At 38.2% G+C, this 19,710-nt stretch overlaps 2 pseudogenes; one reads left to right on the forward strand and one right to left on the reverse strand.

Annotated features, from left to right (window-relative positions):
• On the reverse strand, positions 1-9,812 carry LOC129138929 (uncharacterized; annotated as a pseudogene).
• Positions 9,813-12,212: 2,400 nt separating this feature from the next.
• LOC100613329 (centriole and centriolar satellite protein OFD1-like) overlaps positions 12,213-19,710 on the forward strand; it is a 63,528-nt pseudogene continuing 56,030 nt past the window's right edge.

Raw genomic sequence — 19,710 nt, forward strand, 5'->3', positions numbered from 1 at the left:
CTACCAAAGTCCTTGGGCTGCAGTAATTATTATTGAGGAAAGTGGCAGTGTGGTTGGCTGTTTAAGGAGACTAGAGGAGTTCGGAGTTTCTACCCAAGGCACAAGGGCCTGGTTTATTGAGTGACCTTCTTTTGCTGAAGTAGATAATATCCAGGAAAAATGTGGACTCACTGTAGTAGCTAGGGCTTTGAGACTGGTGAAGCCTATTTGTCTCCAACTGCCATTGTCAGATACTGGTCTGCACATAAATGCTTTTTGTAGGCTCACTGACTCCTGTAAATTCCAACATAGAATTTGGATTTAAATCCCTATTCCAAATTATTAATCATAGATTTAATAAGTAGATATTAAAACATGTATTCAGAAGAAAAGGAGACATCAGATAAGTGCATAATAAATCATCCTGATCAAATACCTTCAAAAATATTACTACAAAAAATCACTGAAGATTAAATGTTAAAAAGTTATTTTAATTGGGGAAATAGAAAAAGGTGAGACTCGTTTTAAACTCTGAGGTGTAAAGATACTATTATTAGAATAAGAGAATAATATAGAATGTCTGATTTGTGTGTACAGCAGCATAATAGCTATACAGTATGGCTAGAGATTGAAATCGTATGTAAGAAAACTCAGAGATTAAAAACAGATTTTTTTAGATACTTTGTTCTGTAATTAAAGAATTTTAAAATGGTTTCCTACTGATCAATGATTCACTTATATTTATCATTTAGGCATATGCAGTATGCCCCTTTGTATAGGAACAAAGTTATAGTTTCTATCATGTAGTAAGAAAAAAAATTGATGGTGTACCACAATTTCATCAGAGTTTTTGTCCTGAGTAATGAAGCAAACAATGGAACTGCCTATGTCAGGGTACAGGTGGGCACAGCTGGAGGCTTTCATCACTTGCGCCTAACATTTCTGGATTGTCATTGGTCCCTCCTAGAAAGACAAATGGACTATATCCTTAAGAATATATGTTAAATTTAAACCCTGAATATTAAGATAAGACTACGATTTGTCTCATCACTTCTGTCTCGTCATTACTTTAAACTTGTATCTATAACTTTTACACAGAAATTCAGTTCATTTCATCACCATTAACATTTTACATCACACAATTTTTCTATTTCATTATCTTTTTGGTCACTTTCCTTTTCCTTTTTAAGGTAGAGTTTCGCTCTGTCACCCAGGCTGGAGTACAGCGGCCTGATCTCAGCTCACTGCAACCTCTGCCTCCAGGATTCAAGCAGTTCTCCTGCATCAGTCTCTTGAGTAGCTGGGATTGCAGGCACACACCACAACTCCTGGCTAATTTTGTATTTTTAATAGAGATGGTGTTTCCCCATGATGGTCAGATTGGTCTTGAACACCTGACCTCAGGTGATCTACCACCTCAGCCTCTCAAAGTGCTGGGATTACATGCATGAGCCACCATGTCTGGCCTTTTTTTGTTTGTTTTTTTGTTTGAGACAAGTTCTTCTTAGGTCACCCAGGCTGGAGTGCATTGGCACAATCTTCACTTACTGCAGCCTCGACCTCTGGGCTCAAGCTATCGTCCTGCCTCAGCCTCCCACATAGCTGGGACTACCTGTGTGCAACATCAACCAGGCTTTGTTTTTGTTTACGTGTTTAGTGATGAAGTCCTGCTATATTGCTCAAGCTGGTATCAAATTCCTGGACTCAAAGTGTCCTCTTAGTTTAAGCTCCCACATTGCTGGAATTACCGGGGTGAGTCAATGAAGACAGACTTGTCACTTTTTAATAACATTTTAAATTCTACTCTGCAAAATTAACAAGTCAATTTTTACTTTTGAAATTCAAAATTCCAAGTCAAGTTAAGCTACATTTTCATAAAGAAGTAAAAATGAAACAAAACAATACAAAACCCTTCTTTTTCCTTTGTACCGAAGTGAGAAAAGAGTTGGGAAGGAAATCATCTCTACCTTGCTTTACAAATCTGGACTGTACAGAGAAAGTTCCTCATATAATTTTTGTTAGATCTAAAATCCTGTGAAGTCATCATCAGAACCATCATCTTATAAAACAAAAACAAATCTCCTAGTGGGTCTCTGATGTGGATTAAATATCTTATAATTAATGATGTATACAAATGTGATTACACTTATGCCTTGAATCATAATATTAAAAATATGAACCTCATTTTTTTAGAACTACTACGCTAATAAGAAAAATAACCACTGACCTGGTGTAACAATTTGTGGCCTAGAGAGCTAGCATTCTGAACTATTCAGGTTCCTCAGATAGCCCAAGAGTGATAAGAGCCAAATGGGAGTCTGACATCGTGGAGGAGTAGCAATTCCAGAATATTTCTTGCTGCCTCAGTCACCAACCAGAATCTGTCATGCAGTAGAATGGTAGACACCTTCACAACTCTCAGTGGTGCCTCAGGGTGCCTCAGGCCCAGTATCACAGCAGTGTCTTCAGGATTCCTGAGTGCATAGGCAAAGATTTAACACAGTGCAATCATTAGAAAACCTGAACGTTAAACCTACATCAGGCTTTCCAGAATATTGCTTTTGTCATGATACACAAGGTTCCTAGCTCATCTTCATTGAAATCAGAAATCTATGAATAAAGAGTCCACAGACAATGGGGTTGCGAGGAGATAACTAATAGAGGTACTAATAAGCCAAACACAGTGAGGCAATTTCTTTTTAGCCTAAAACAAAAAAGTTATTGTATAAGTGATATGGTCATGCATTATAGAAGTGAATTTGGACAGATAAACTTCCAGCAATGTAATTATGGGATAATGAATTATAGGACATGAGAAGAGGCAGGCACAAACTTACATGTTCCTGACACAGTGGGCAGCTGTGAGAATCCAAGAGCTGCCAACTATGGAACCACTGCAGATCTGACTGCCACAGATGATGATGACAGCCTTCCAAGGCATGGCATATCGCAGATAAATCTGATCTGCCAAAGCCAAGGGGAAAATTCACACAATTAATTTGAGTAGAATTGCCACATGTAGACCATTTAAAAAAAAATTTAGATCCCTCCTATTTCTGCTAACCAGGTCAGCATTGTTAAATATGACTAGCAAACACAAACTTCTACCTCTTTTCTGTTTTTCCTTTGTTTTTGTTTTTACATTTTTCTGAAAAAAAAAGTTTTCCTCTTACTATTTTTCTAAGTTCCCAGTTTCTTTATGTCCTAACTTAAATTTCTTCAGTCAAAGTACTGGGAGTCATTCCAGCTTTCTCCCCATTGCAACCTTTATATAGCTATGATTTTAGCTACTTAAAAGTTATCAAAGTAGATGGGCAACAAAAAATTATTTGATTTGGAGATATTAGATAAACAAGGAAAAATTTGGAGATAAGGCTCCTGTCTCTAAATTGGAGGGGGCTTATCTTCCTGAACTTACAATCTTAGTGTGATATCAGAATGACAGTTTACATAGAACATTCAAGTTTTGGGTTAAGGAAATAGCTCATATTTTAAAAAACATTTGAGAGTTTCTCAGAAAACTGAGTTGAAGCAATGCTGGTTAATGCATATATAGATATAAAAACGATGAAGATAGGCTCTCTCTAGAAGAGGTGAGGAAATATAGATGAAATTAGAAGCATAACTATGATCTTAAGTGTAGTTGTCTTTGAATCAGACTTTGCAGAATGTGAGCAAATAATTGTGGCCTCCTTTGTGTTTTAATGTGTTATTCACTGTAGCTATGACAATAGGTGTTAGCTATAATATAGCTGTGGTTAAGTGCACATTTAGTACATGACACCAAAAGAGATCCCTCAGTTTCTAAGGAAATAAGTGGAAGTACAGTAATGTGAAATAGCCATTGCTAATATTGTGATAGGTTTTCTGATAGCCAAGGGAAGGAGGAAACTGATAATCACAATGTAATACAGTCTAGTACACCAGCACCTAAAACACATTACTTACCAACTGCTATGCTGTTTCCAAACATCATAATGTCTTTAACTTAAAATATATTCAATTCAAAATAATTCTATTACACATGTAAGATACTGTGTGGTAGAAATGACTTTGTGTTAGGAGAGTGTGTCTTAATGTTAGTCCTATTCATCTTTTGCCATAAGAACTTGAACAATCCATTCTACTTATCTAGTATAAGAGTAAGCAATTAACATAACTATAGTAATCATGTTTCATGACCTGTATTATACAGTAATCTATATCATACAGGGATACAATGGAAATTGAATCATAGATCAAGTGTGAAATACCTTTGTAAACCACAAGAAAAATAATTTCTGTGATTTGGTAGATAAAAAACTCATATATTTTTCAGGAAGAGCTTTCTTTCCTCTCTGCTTCCCTCTCTTCTTTTCTAATTCCATTCTCTTCTTCCTTTATTACCTCTACCAAGTTTTTGAGCCTTACTCTGAGGCTGTGGCAGAGAGAAGTGTGGCCAAATAGAAGCAGGGGTGGAGGTAAAAGCTGAAGCATTTGTAGAGGTAGAGACTGAATGGGACATAGAAGCAGAGGTAGTCATGGGCCCTTGCTTGTACCAGGGAGCATAGCTAGACTGTGTCACTCCCTGGAGTCAGAAAAGGAAAGGGTGCACTTGACCGAAGACTTAGGGCTTTGTGCAATGGTCCTCAAAGTGACTCAAGATTCCCACTTGCACCCAAGTGTCCTTTTGCTGTAGATGGCATACGAAAGGTGCTCCCAAGTCACCTTGCAAGAAACAAGAGACAAGATATCAAACAATATTTTAAAGGAGGGCCAGAAGTAACTTTTGGTTTTCAAGATATTCCTCTTTCTCCCTGATATTTATACCCCATGAATTTGTCACCTGACAGTCAGCCTCCCACATGGCTTTCTTGGCCTCCACCCAGAAAGTGAGTTCATTCAGCTTGAGCCAAAATTGGGCACAAGTGCTGACTTGTAGGATGCTCAGGTGCCGTTTTTGCACAATTCCAGGACTTTCTGATAGAAAACAGAGAAGAGGTATTGTGTTTGTCTTCAAATTTTAGCCCACATTAGAGGGAGAAGTATGGTGAAGGGAAAGACAAATCATTTATTATTCATGAGAGGATACTATTCTCTTCCTAAATATGCTTCTCTTTCATTCCAGTGTCTTCTTCTTTACTCACCCCCTCATAAGGGACCAACTACGTAGCCAACAGTCATATAGTTGTATATTTTCTCTTGTTCCAGACATTGCTCCAGGCGTATAGGAAGGAACCTGGGTTGAAAATGTAGTGGTTGCTTCAGGAAGATCAACCCAGGTCCTAGAGGTCCTTTGGGACCTAAATAGGGCATGGCATGCTCAAAGGTGACAATCTCAGCTTGGGCAGGATCCTGGAGGTCAATAAGCCCCACTCGGACCACAGCCAGGGCTTCTGCATTTTTTCTGGGGAAAAAAAAATCGAGGAAAAAATCTTATTATTTCCACATTTCAGTGTGAAAAAATCCTGGAGTTCACGTGAATCACATGAAGTCCAGGTAAGCACTCAGTTGCAAATAGTACTTTAGAAACTATTTTCAAAGATCATTTGAGACCAATTGGTCAACATGATGAGAATTTTTCCTTACCAACAGCAAGAACAACAACAACAAAATTATCCAGATGCAGTAGCGTGTGCCTGCGGTCCCAGGTACTCAGATGGCTGAGGTGGGAGCATCCCTTAATATTGGGAGTTTGAGGCTAATGTGAGTCACACCACTGCATTTTAGCCTGGACAATAGAGGGAGAGTCTCTTTCTCTCTCTCTCTCTCTCTCTCTCTCTCTCTCTCTCTCTCTGTCTCTGTCTCTGTCTCTCTCTCTTTCCCTATCTCTGTCTCACACACACAAACAAAAATAAATAAATAAATAGAAAAGAAACATATTCAGTAACAATCTCAATGTTTTACTTGCTTTATAATGATATCATAATCTTGAAATGAATTGCTCAGACTTACATAAAATTGACACATCTAGCTGTGCTAATGATCCACTGTTCATGTAGTATGGAGCCAGCACAAAAATGGGAGAAAAACATTTGTGCAGAAATCACCCAAGAGATTTCACCAATTTCTGCCTCCCAGCAGTTAGGACAGACAGGGATAATGCCAGGGCATAATCCACACTCTGCAGAGGAACCCACACATGGTATAGAGTGATTAGTGTTACTACCCTTCCTTTTCTAAAATCTAAATTTAGACTTTTAGAAAAATGCTTGGAAATTCATTATCTTCAATTCTGAGAAAATACATAGAAATATACATTATTCATCCCACAATTTTAAATATAGTACAGAGGTTATCTTCATACTTCCCCTTCTAACAATAAAGCGTATATATATATATATACACACACATATATACACACACACAGTTACATATATACTACATATATACACATATATACTATATAGATGCTATATATAAATATATGTATATATAGTTTATATATGTAGTATATTATTATTTATATCTGATACTAGTATCCAAGATGTTATACTATTATCCAATAGTGTGTGTATATATGTATATACCTCAAGTGAAAATAATAAAACCTTTCTAAGGAGTAAGGCTATCTTTAAAATACTGCTCTCTGAATAGAATTGTGTTCATAACACATAGCTCATACATCCTGTTTGGCAAAAAAAAAAAAAAAAAAAAAAGATATTCTCTCAATATTTACACATCTCTGCTGATTCACACAATAACCTAAATTTTGGTTTTGCAACGGTCTGAGAACATAACCTCTGTTGCTACAAACTCTGGTTTTAGGGTTCAACAAGAGTCTTCATACCAAGTACATTAACTCAAATATCTGACTCAACTAAAGCTGCCTGTGGTTTCATGGGAAATAACAGCTGTCCTGAAGAGCCAGAAAGCCTGGAAACTTTCTTTCCAAATCACAGCTAGTTGACACTCATCCAGGGAAACATTGAGTTCTGAATGCCTAAGAGGTTGTTGTCCAGGCTTGGGTCCAGACTGACACCCAGGCATCAGGAGAGGTTGTTTTGTTAAAAGTGCGGCTGGAGCAGTATGCAAGGATGAAAAAGAATGAGAAAGAATTGACTCTTTAGTAAATGCTGAGGGAAATATATTCTGAGGAGGATTAGCAAAAGAGCCTATGGATAGCAGAATAGGAGAGGAGACCAGAGGAGAAATACCTGAGCAAGATGGGAAATACAGAATGAAGGGAAAGTACAAGAAGAAAAGACAGAACAAGAAGGGGTCAGTGTACGTACAGATGGAAGAGAACAAGAATGAATAAAGAAAAAGCATAAAGAGAGATAAGAGAGGTACTTGGGACATGAGGGCTTTCTTTTGTCTTGATAATTTTTAATTTCCTGCCATAGAGCTGGTAAACAACTCTTCCAGGAAGCCAAATGCTTGTAAACTGGCTTGGTTGGATAGAATTGATTTTATATTGGCTTTGTGTGGCAGTTATCTCAGTTGACAAAGCTATAAAATACCGATCTGGGGAATAAACGGTTTTTACTAGCAAAAAGGGTACACGTTTGGACAAGCAGCCAAAATGACTCGTTAATAGTGTTTCTCTGTTCGGCTCAATTTCAGGAGGAGAAAATGATGCAATTATAACAGCTTTATAGGGTTCTGGGTCTTAGTATTTCTGTTTCAGGCTGGATCCAGGTTCTCACTTTGCCGGCTTTAAAAACACCGAAGGATTCAATAAGATGAACTTCAGACTGGATCCAGTGTCTGCTCGGGTTACAGGCAGTATCCAAGATATGAGTGTTCTTCCTTTAAGCAAGATCCATGGTTTGACTACTGGAGATAGAACCTTGGGCCAGAATCTTAATAGGAAGGTTTCAGACTGGATAAAAGAGTGAATTACATCAAGTTCAGGCTGGATCCAGGCGCCGACTATTTGATATTTCAAATAAACCCATGGTCTGCCTTTATTCATTTGAATGTAAAACGAAGATCTGTCTCTATCTTCAGTTTCTGCTTGATCCAGAGTCTCTCTGCTTGGGTTTCAGGGCGGGTCCACGAACGATTTGTAGTAACTCTTTGCTGAGTCCAGGGCTGAAATATACAAACTGTCTCACGTGTCCGTGTGAAGAGACCCCCAAACAGGCTTTGTGTGAGCAACATGGCTGTTTATTTCAGCTGGTGGCAGGCAGGCTGAGTCCAAAAAGAGAGTCAGCAAAGGGTGATGGGATTATAATTAGTTCTTATAGGTTTTGGGATAGGCAGTGGAGTTAAGAGCAATATTTTGGGGACAGGGGGTGGATCTCACAAAGTACATTCTCAAGGGTGGGGAGAATAACAAAGAACCTTCTTAAGGGTGAGGGAGATTATAAAGAACCTTCTTAAGGGTGGGGGAGATTACAAAGTACATTGATCAGTTAGAGTGGGGCAGAAACAAATCACAATGTTGGAATGTCATCAGTTAAGGCTATTTTCACTTTTGTAGATCTTCAGTTGCTACAGGCCATCTGGATGTATACGTGCAGGTCACAAGGGATATGATGGCTTAGCTTGGGCTCAGAGGCCTGACACCAGCTTCAGTGTGGGGCCAAGGAGAGAGTGGCTGACTTTCAGGACGAACCCAGGGTCTAATTGTATCACACTGAGTCTGTAAGCGAGATGTGACTGTATCAATTTCAATGAAGTTTTGGGGTTTTATTACTTGGCTTACAGTCCAAATTTGGAATACTTCAGTTTCAGGTTGGTCCCAGGATTTAATGAACTCATTTGAGTCTGGAACCAGTATCTTATCACTGTATTGGCTTCAGGGTGGGTGCAGGGTTGAATTTCAGAGTAAGTCCATGGTCTGATTGCAGCAGGTACATGCTGAGTCCAAGGGTAATTTATACTAAGTTGATTCTGGGTCCAGGAGTGGGTCATTTGTGATTCCACTTGGGTCCATGGCCAAACTGCATCGTTTTGTGTTCGGGACCAAAGTGCGAACATATCCTCTTCAGGCCACATCCTAATTGCTTGAGATTCAGGCTCAGCACGTTGTTTTATTTTATCAGTTTCAGAATGGGCCCAGAGTCTGACTGTATTGCTTTCAGCATAGATCCAAGGTTGCAGAACATCACCTTCAGACTGGGTCCAGGGTCTGACTGCATTCTTTTCAGATTGGTTCCATGGGTGGATTATTTGCCATTCTGGCTGCATCCAGGTAGTACCTGCTCGAGAATGAGGTTGAGTAACATTTATTCTTACATTGTTTTGAGTCTGAAACCAAGAACTCACAGTATTAATGTCAGGCATGGTCAAGCATTTTGCAGCTTGCATTTCAGCCTGATACAACAGCGTATCAGACAAGGACAGGGTCCAGGGTCTGACTGCTTGAAATTCACATGAGTCAAAAGTCTGATTGTATTAGTTTTAGGTTGAGTCCAGGGGTGGATTGTGCCTGCTTCAGTCCAGTTCCATAGTTTTACTGTATCTTCTTCAGAAATGGTCTGGGATCTCATTGTACCTACTTCAGATTGGGTGCACGGGTAGAAGACATCAGTTTCGGATTAGATCCTTGTTTTCAATGTAGTAGTGTTATGTTTGGCCCAGGATTCTAGTTTACCAGGTCCAAATGGAGTAAATGTGCTCAGTGTTTGAAATTCTGGTTGAGCCCAAGGTTTCATTTTCTTCTGATCCAGTTTTAAACAAAGGTGTGCTAAGCAGAGCTTCAGGCTGGGGCCATGGTTCTGCTGCTTGTGGTACAAGCACTGTCCAAGATATAAGTGTTCCAAATTCAGACAACGTCTATGCATTGATATTTTCAATTTCATGATGTGTCCATAAAATAGATGCTTGATTTTCTTCATGAATCACAGGTCATGAGTATCAGGTTGAGGTGGTAATGAAACTCTAAATATTTTAGCTTCAGGCATTGTTCAGAGTTTCTTAGCTTCAGTGGTTTTTTTTGTTTGTTAGTTTGTTTGTTTTTTTTTGAGATGGAGTCTCGCTCTGTCACCCAGGCTGGAGTGCAGTGGCACAATCTCGGTTCACTGCAAGCTCCGCCTTCTGGGTTCAGGTCATTCTCCTGCCTCAGCCTCCCGAGTAGCTGGGACTACAGGTGCCCGCCACCACGCCCAGCTAATTTTTTGTACTTTTAGTAGAGATGGGGTTTCACTGGGTTAGCCAGGATGGTCTTGATCTCCTGACCTCGTGATCCGCCCGCCTCTGCCTCCCAAAGTGCTGGGATTACAGGTGTGAGCCACTGCGCCCGGCCTCTTAGCTTCAGTTTTACGCATTGTCCAGTATGTGCCCATTTCGCTCTGTGTATAAGCATTTGCATCTGGAAAATCATCATGAGTCCACTTTGAGAGTGTGGAAGCTGCAGCGTCTGTCCATGTGTTCTTTACTGGAGACTCAGACTGGGTCCGCGGGGTGATTGATTCTGACACAGGTAGATGTCCAGGTTTTTCCTGCTGAAGGGATAACTGGTTGCATGGTAACACGGTGGAAACTACAGCCCATGCCCCTGAATTTTCTGCTGAGATTCATCATTGTTCCATGATATAAGAAGATATAAGAAGATCAGATCAGTCTGTATCCAGGTAATTCCTACTGGAGGCCTGCAGCATGCAGCCACAGTATAGTTGTGTGAGATACTGCCTGTGTGGAGGTAATCACTGCAGAAGATTCAACCTGGGTCCACAGCATAAGTATATCAGATACAGGATGTGTCCAGGGTTTTGTTTCTAAAAGCAAAGCTTTGGTCCAAGGTATGACTATGGAAGCTATTGCCTTTATTCACAGATTGACTGCTAGAGATACAGGCTGGGTCCACAATGATAATATATTAGATATAGGCAGTCTCCAGGGATTCACTGGTGAAGATTCAGATTAGATCAATCCTATGTATGTATCAGATGCAGGCTGTATCCATGTAATTAATGCTGCAGATTCAGATTGGTTGTATTAAATACATAAGGTGGTTGTATTAAATGAAGGCTGTGGCCAGATCTTTACTGTTGAAAATACAGCCTGTGCCGAAATTGTTACCATATGAGCAAAAGGCTCTGTCTAAGGATTTACTGCTGGAAATTCAGCCTGGGTCCAGGGTATAATTTTGGAAGCTACAGCCTCTGTCCAGGTATTTACTGGTAAGCATTCAGTTTGAGCCCATGCTTTCAGTGTACCATGAAAAGTTTGTGAAAAAACGATTAATGATGGAGTTACAGGCTGTGTACACAGTGTGAGTGTATCAGCAACAGGCTTTGTCCAGGGATTTACTGCCAAAGATTCAGTCTGGGTCCATGGTATGACTATATCAGTCTCCACCTATAACAGAGGACTTGGGGCTAGAGATTCAGACTCTGTTCAGATCTTTACAATTGGAGGCTAAGATTGTATCATGGGATTTCTAGCTGGAAATTCAGCCTGGTTCCAAGTGATAACTGGTGTATATTTTGCTTGGGTCCGTAGTTTGACTGTGCCAGGCAGAGGTTACAACCAGAAACTGATTGCTGGTGATTTTGTCTGTGTCCATATTATGACTGTATCAGCTAGAGCCTCTCTCCTGGGAATTATTACTAGAGATACAGCCATGTACTGCAGTGTGACTATACCAGTTACAGCCACTGTTAAGGGATTTATTGCTGGCAACAGATCCTGGGCCCATGATGTGACTATTTCAGTTTTAGACTGTCTCCATGGGTTTACTGCTACACAAACATTCTTAGCCAATGATGTCACTCTATCAAGTAGAGTATATGTATAGAGATTGTTGATTTTAGAATGAGCCTGGTTCCACAGTATGAGTATTTCTGTTTCAAGCTTTGTGGAGGGATTTACTCCTACAGATTCAGCTTGGTTCAGCGGTATAACTGTAGCAGGTATAGGATGTGTCCCCTCCTTTACTTTTGGAGATTCAACCTCAGTACACCATGTGAACATATTCGTTTCATATGTTTCCAGAGATTTACGGCAGGTGATTTGACTTGGTTCCACAGCTTGATTGTATAAGCTATTGCCTGTGTCAAATGCTTTAGTGCTGAAGACTCAGCCTGGGTCCATGGTATGAGTGTATCAGATACAGATTGGATCCAAGGCTTTACGGTTAAAAATTCAAACTGAGTCCACGGTGTGTATCAGCTACATGTTCTGTCCAGCAAACTACTGCTGGAGATTCAGCCTGAGGCCATGGTGTGACAGTAGCAGCCCAAGGCAGTATCCATTGATATCCTGCGGTTAATTCAGCCCCTATCCACAGTGTGATGGCATCAGCTATGGACGTTCTCCAGGTATTTACTGATGGACATTCAACCTGGGTCCAAGGTACGACTATGGAAAGTATAGGCTGTGTCCGTGGAATTACTGCTGGAGATACAGCCTGGGCCCATGGTGTCACTGTGGAAGTTACAGCCTCTGTGAATGGATTTACTGTTGGAGACTCAGCTTGTGTCCACAGGATAATGGTATCAGATTCAGGTAGTGTACAGAGATTTACTGCTGAAGAGTCATTTTGGGCTCATGGTTTGATCGTATAAGATACGTACTGTGTCCATGGATTTATTGCTGGAGACTCATCCTGTATCCATGGTATAGTACTATCAACTACAGACTTTGTCCAGGGATTTACTGCTGGAAATTCAGGTTTGGTCCACAGCTGGTCTGCATCAGCTATTGCCCATGTCCATGAATTTAGTGCTGGAGAATCACTCAGGATCCTCTTTGTGATTGTATAAGTTTCAGACGGTGTCCAGGCATTTCCTTCTACATAAATTCAGCCTGGTTCCAGGGTAGGACAATGTCAGCTGTAGCCTCTCTCCAGGGATTCATTGCTGGCATTCTACCCAGAATCCATGGTTGAATCCAAGATACTGCTGGACTTTCAGCCTGGGTCCATGGTAGGAACATATCATGTGCCCAGGGACTTAATCCTAGAGTTTCAGCCAGAATCCATGTTGTGAGTATATCAGTTTCAGAGTATGTCCAGTGATTTAATAACTGATTCAGCCTGGATACGTGTTGTGACCGTATCACATATAGAAGAATATATCCATGAATTCATCACTAGTGATTCAGCATGGGTCCCTAATGTGATTATATCAGTTCCCAACTGTTTCCAGGAAAGTATTGCTGGAGACTCAATGTGGGTTCACAGTGTTATTGTTTCAGTATGGAACTGTGTAGAGTAGTTTCCTACTGACAAATAAGCCAAGATCCACAATGAGACTGGGTTAAATTCAGATAGTGCCAGGTATTTACTGCTAAATATTCAGGCTGTATTTTTTCCAGGGATTTGTTGGTGGCATTTCATCGAGGATCCATGGTATGGCAGTTTCAGCTATAGTTTTTGCTCAGGGATTTATTGTTGGAATTCTATCCTGGATCTATGTTGTGACTGTCTTAGCGATAGGCTCTGTCAAGGGAAGTAAGGCTGGAAATTCTTCTTGGTTCCAAAGTGTGACTTTACCAGACACAGAATGTGTCCAGAGATTCACTGCTGCAGATTTGGCGATAGTCCACAGTATGATTAGATAATCCTCTGGACAGACTGGGGTGAAGTGACAAGATCATAAGTTACAGCAACATCAAACTCCCTGGTTCAAACAATTCTTTCACCTCAGCCTCCCAAGTAGCTAGGGCTGTAGGCACACTGCAAAATAAGCAGCTAATTTTTAAATTTTATTTATTTTTTCTAGAGACAGCATCTCACTCTGTTTGCCAGCCTCCTCTGGAATTCCTGGCCTCAAGTGAGGCCCTGTCTCAGTTTCCCAAAATACTGAGATAACAGGCAAGAGCCACTGTGGCTTCAAAGGCTTCTTAAGTTCCCTATTTCTTAATTTTTTTAAATCACTGAAAATGCTTCTGGTTTATTTGTGATTAAGGAAAATGCATGTCTTTATGTGTATTTACAGAACTGTTAACGTGTTTCTACAACTGCCCCCCCAACCCAAAAATGCTAGCTTTGCCTTTATGTAGTAAGTACTCAGCAGTCTACTTGTGGCTGATTCTAGATACATAAATTATTATTTCTAGTCATGTGACTATGTTGATGGTGGCAGATGGAGGGATCTAGAAGCTTAACTGACAACGTCTCGATATTGCTGCCAAAGCTACTGTGATCTGAAGGAATAGAGATGAGAAGGATATGAGATATGCATTACTCCATCAGGCAATTGATAGCATGTTTTTCCTAAGAGATTTTATAGCATAGCTTTCAATCATTAAAAAATATCCCTGAGATAGTTCAAATTCTCCTTTCCTTCCATCCTATCTCATACAAACTTACTTCATAGACTCTTGGATTGTGGCAAATCACCTTACACCAAGTAACAGAATACAGAATAATTTCAATGCCTGATATTGTGACTTTACTTCCATTTTTACCCATATAAAGTTGAGTAATATGGGCTCATTTGTTTATACATTTTTTATAAACTTCTGCTTTTATTTCTCCATTAATTTTCTTTTTATTGTCCACCTCTAAATTATATTAATGATATAGAGGACATGACTTTTGTGGCTTACTTTGATATTGGTATATAGCCAGCAGTGAGATTGCTGGATCATATGGTAGCTCAAATTTCAGATTTTTGGAAAAAATAAAAGATTTGGAAGCAACCTAAATGTCCATCAGCAGATAAAGCGATAAAGAAAATGGGGGAGGGATAGCATTGGGAGATATACCTAATGCTAAATGACGAGTTAGTGGGTGCAGCGCACCAGCATGGCACATGTATACATATGTAACTAACATGCACAATGTGCACATGTACCCTAAAACTTAAAGTATAATAAAAAAAAAAAAAAGAAAATGTGGTACACATACACAATGGAGTATTATTCAGCCGTACAAAAAGAATGAGATCCAGTGATTTCCAACAGCATGGTGGAACCGAGATCATTATGTTAAGTGAAATAAGCCAGGCACAGAAAGACAAACATTGCACGTTCTCACTTATTTGTGGGACAAGAAATAAAAATAATTGAACTCATGGACATAAACAGTAGAAGGATGGTTACCAGAAGCTGGGAAGGGTAATGGGGGCCTGGTAGGGAGATGGGGATAGTTAATGGTTTTAAAAAAACATAGAAACAATGATTGTGACCTACAATTTGATAGCACACCAAGATGACTGTAGTCAATAATAACTTAATTACACATTTTAAAATAATTACAGAGTGTAATTGTATTGTTTGTAGTTCAAGTGATGGGTGTTGAAGGAATGGATACCCCATTCTTCATGATTGGCTTATTCCAGATTGTATGCCTGCATCAAAACATCGCATGTACCCCATAAATATACACACCTACTATGTCCCCCCAAAAAAATAAAAAAAAAAATATTGTGAAGAGGCTATACCAAGAGGGAAATAAGCCCTATCTTCCAAAGCATAATTTTTCTTTTACCAGGTTTGTTTTATTTATTTTTTTTTATTTCTCTATCTTTCTCTCTGCTACAAACACACACACACACCCCTTCATACACACACTCCTTCACACACACACATACACAAGATGATAATCTGGCCAAATGTAAGTTTGGAGATATTGAATTACAGTTTACCATCCAGATTGTCAGGTCTGAAAGCTATTAGAAAATGAAGTATCAATCATCTAATATTTGGAAAAAATTTGTAAGCACATATCATGGAAGTTATTGATAATATGATCTTTAAGTACTGTAGATTTTAATGCTGCTTTTAATGTTGGTTAAGTGGGAATTTTTATAATCTTGCTATTTTATAAGAACAGTTAAATCAGAGATAAAATATAATGTATTGCTGCACTAATTTAGAAGGTGTCATGAATACCATACATATGTATGGATGGATATATAGACATAGACCCTTTTTTTACAAACTTCACTGAATTATAGCATTTATTTTTGATGTTCTTTTACTCCAAGTGGGAAAATTACCTTTTTAAAAAATCACTAATTATGGTAAGTAAATACACTGTAGCCCAAATGTAGGCCCAGCACATTGCTGGTGTCTAGGCAAATTATTCCCCAAAGTTAGTAATTAGTAGAAGTAGCTTTAGACTTTTACTAGGATAAATGCAACTTTGATTTTATGATGAGATTTATATTTAGTGTTGAAGACTTGTTTGATTAACGAGACTGGTGAGTCTATTAGGAAAAATAACCAAGACCCTCAGGGAGAACTACAAGCCTGAAGATCTAGATCAGCATAATTAGGGAATCCAAATGAGCCTCCAGCCCTAAGTGGGAATCCAAATGAGCCTCAAGCCCTAAGTTAGACGATATTGCTCCCAGACTTTTATCACTGCCTTCATATTCATCTCTGGACTAGTCATTTTCAATGCATGGAAAAAAAATAGGTGCATGTATTTTTAAATTATTGAGGACAGTATCCTACTTAAGCACAATACTGTATTCATGCATTTAAGTGTCATGTAAGGATTAATATTTTGATTTACTCCAAAACAATAAGTTACTGAACTCCTAGAGGCCCATCCTAAATAATATAAATAAGATACAGTCACTATCTGTTGTTCACCTAATAAGTACCTGACACTATGCTAGGAAATAGGAGGTGGGTGGTGGGACTTAATGAGTCTGTCAGTCCATTGTTTTTATATATTTTATATAAATATATATATATATTTATATATGTGTGTGTGTATAATTGCTGTTATAATTATTGAGCATCTGCTATGTGTCAAGCACTGTAATGGACACAACAGACTCAGTAGTATGCAAAACTAGCACACACTTTGACCCCATGGAGTTTGCAATGTAACTAGGAAAGTATATGTGAAACTGAATATTACAAAGAAGAATGCCAGAAGAGCAGGAAATATTTCAGGAAAAAAGAATTATTTCAGATGTTTATGAACTTCACCTACAGTTTCAATCTTGTAAATATAAACATGCTGTTCTTTATACAAAATCCCACTGTGGACTCACAAGCACAGATAGGGTACACGCAGGGATTGTTTTCCCAAAGCTGAGATAAATTGAGATTGAATAATAGCCACCCTCAGCTAATCTCTTAAATAGACACGCATACTTAAGGAATACTTGGACTAAGTAAGCCTATGACACAGGGTGAAGACAATTTAACCCAAAATTAAATCAGCAACTTGTTCCCCCTTGGTTCACTTTAATTGTGCTAATTATCAAAAACCCGAATATGTGGTCAAGCTGGGCACAGAAGGCGTTAGAGAACTTCCACATATTATTATTTACTTTTCAAGTCTCTACACCTGAAAAGCAGAAAAGGCAGGTGCTATTAATACCATTTTATGGATGAAGACACCAAGACTTATAGCCAATAGCCCACCCAAGATCAAAAATACATAACAAGAGCTATTTCCAAACCTCAAAGCACAAATCTCTTGGGTATGAACTCTTGTCTCTTTGCTGAGTCAGATTACTTACTATTCATATACTTTGCATCATTACATAAAAGAAAATTGCTCAGTTACATGCACTTTAAGCCTATTAGGTATATTCTATCAAAAACACAAGATCAATTCAAAAATAAAAATTGCTTTAAAATTTATAAATTTGAGCTATTTACTTGGTAGTATTCATGTATTCATGACTCAGCAGGTAGCAATATAATGTATGCTTGTCAGATATTATTCACTATAAAATAATAAAATAGTGCATCCCTGGGTAAAATTAAGAGCAAGACTCCATCTCAAAAAAAAAAAAAAAATTCTACTCCCACGTCTACAGAAAAAACGCCAGTTTAAATTAAATTCTGCTTGCTCCCATAGAATAAAATAGCCCTGTGTATTTAAATTACAAAAACAGCAGCCTTTCTGTTATATAAATTTATGTCCCGAATGAGTGTAGTAGATAGTGCATATACCACCACTGATATTTGTAGCTGGGCAATTAGAAACATGTAACTTGCAAACATCTATAATATTTATATTTATAATATCAAATATCTATAATACAGAAAGCCAAACAAGAAGTATAGGTTGACCAAAAAAAAAAAAAAAAAAGAATAAACAGGCCATATGCACAACTGCAGCTCAATAAAGCATGCTGCTGTCATTTTGTGGTAGATTATAGTTTTACTGTAACTAAGAACCAAACAACTCTAGAAGAAGTAGGTGTGCATTCATGTATGAGTGCACACACACATATTTTTGTTTTCTCATTTTTACTGATAATAACAGTAATAATTATTGCAGAAAATTCAGAAATGGAGTTTTTAAAACTCTAAAAATTGTACAACCATTCAGAAGTAAATGCTACTACCTTTTCCCCACATTTTCTTGCAGATCACCAATTATACATCAGATTTTTTTGTGTATTTATAATGATTATTTCCTCACTGCCATCTATTCTTTAGAATGTACTTGAATCACTCTACTATAATTCATTTAAGTATTCCCTTTTTAAAGGAGGTTATGAATTTGCCAGCTGTTTTTCTTTTAAATGTTTGCAAATTTGATAGTTTGAAATAATAACTCAATGATTTATTTGCATTGTATTTATTTGATTACTAGTGACAGTGAACAAGAATCTCAATGTTGACTATTTTTATCCGTTTATTAGTTCGTTATTTGAGCATGCTCTTTATTTTATTGAGAACAGTATCTTCTTTCTCTAAAAACAACAACAACTACACAAATTCAAAAGTACATTACTGAGGAAACATATTCATATTTGGCAAATAAAATAACGTGATGGTCTCATAACAACCCTTTCAATGTGATAACTTAGAAATAGTTTTTTTTTTTTCTAAGTTGTCTTAAGTAACAAATGTTGTCTTTCCAAACCTAGCTTCAGGGGTAAAATAATAATAAAAATGCATTTGAATCCAAAATATGCAAGAATCATTGTGTCTAGCTCCTGTAGGTAGACAATATAAGCTACTGAAATCTGTCTGATGCATAAAACGGGTCCTTTTTCCTCCTTAATGATTCAGTCTGCTGGATTTCCATATTCATATTAACAGCTAAATATTTCTAAGTCATCCAGACAGGACTTATGAACGAGAATGTGATCTTTGTACCAGCGATTCATTTAATACAATTATTTATGGCACTACTGAATTGATATTTTGAAAAAGTATGAAAAAAATCTTAGCATATATAAAAAATCTTTAAATGATATGAAATACTCCATTTTACCATTATTACTTCTAATAATAACACCAAAATTTGCATTTATGTTATTTGATCCTCACAGCAATCCACAGACCTAGAAAGAAGAGGCATTTTCATCCTATTTTTATAAAGAAAGAAAGCAAGGTGCAAAAGACATTGAGTAAAAACCCAAGGTGATATGTTTAATTTGTAGCAAGGAAGAGGCTGAAAATTTACCCTTCAGTTTCTAAATCCTTTACTCCCTTTTCCTTAACACTACTGACCCTCCTTCCGCATAATTGTAGCATCATTGTCAGAGTTCTAGGTTTCTGTTAATACCCTATTTGGTCTACAGGTGATGTTCAACTACACCTCTCTGTTTACCACCAAACTATGAAAGCGGAAGACAGGAGCTTTCCAGTGAAAACTTCTTAAGGAAACTTAGAGGGTGAACTGTCCTTTCAAATAATGTCTGCTAAGGATAAGTCTCTGGGTTAGCCTGATCTATTTTGTACTCTCATTCACCTGTAGCATTATTCATACAATTCTCTGAGCCTGGAAGCCTGGAAACCTGGAATGAATGCGTTTGTTCATTCTTTCTCTCTCCTTTCTTGCTTTTCTCTCTCCCTCTCTCTCTCTCCCTCCCTCCCTCCATCTCCCCTCATCTTTCTCATCTGTCTCCACCCACCCCATTCTCCAAAGCCCACCTCGTATGCCATCAATCTTTCTCATTATCTTCCACAAATTGAATGTGATAA

The sequence above is a fragment of the Pan troglodytes genome, chromosome Y, assembly GCF_028858775.2.
Source record: "Pan troglodytes isolate AG18354 chromosome Y, NHGRI_mPanTro3-v2.0_pri, whole genome shotgun sequence".
NCBI lineage: Eukaryota > Metazoa > Chordata > Mammalia > Primates > Hominidae > Pan > Pan troglodytes.